This window comes from Echinops telfairi, unplaced genomic scaffold (genome assembly GCF_000313985.2).
Source record: "Echinops telfairi isolate 266 unplaced genomic scaffold, ASM31398v2 ScPeMD7_46;HRSCAF=168, whole genome shotgun sequence".
Classification (NCBI taxonomy): domain Eukaryota; kingdom Metazoa; phylum Chordata; class Mammalia; order Afrosoricida; family Tenrecidae; genus Echinops; species Echinops telfairi.
The window spans coordinates 475457-475914 of record NW_022103944.1 but is presented as its reverse complement, the minus strand read 5'-3'; positions in this window follow the sequence as shown (position 1 = coordinate 475914).

Here is a 458-nt window from a genome sequence, read left to right as displayed (position 1 = left end):
GACAGCCATAGGGTGAAAGAAAAAACAAAAACAAAAAAACCCTGATAGATAGTTCCAGGTTTGTTTGCTGACCTTTAAGAGTATTTTCCAGGCTGGTGTGCTTCTTCCATGTGGGCTTTGTTGCTTCTGAGCTAGATGGCTGCTTGTTTATCTTCAAGCCTTTAAAACCCCAGCTACTATCTTTGATAGACTGGCACCATCAGCTTTCTTCACCACATTTGCTTATGCCCACATTTGTCTTCAGCAATCGTGTCAGGAAGGTGTGCATTAGGTGTCGAAGAGATCAGGTATCAGACATCAAAGAACAGAAAAATGATATCATTGTAAATGAGGGGGAGCGCAGATTTGGGACCCAAAGTCCATCTGTAGGCAATTGGATATCCCCTTACAGAAGGGTCCCGGGGAGGAGACAAGCCAGTCAGGGTGCAGTGTAGCAACAATGAAACATACAACTTTCC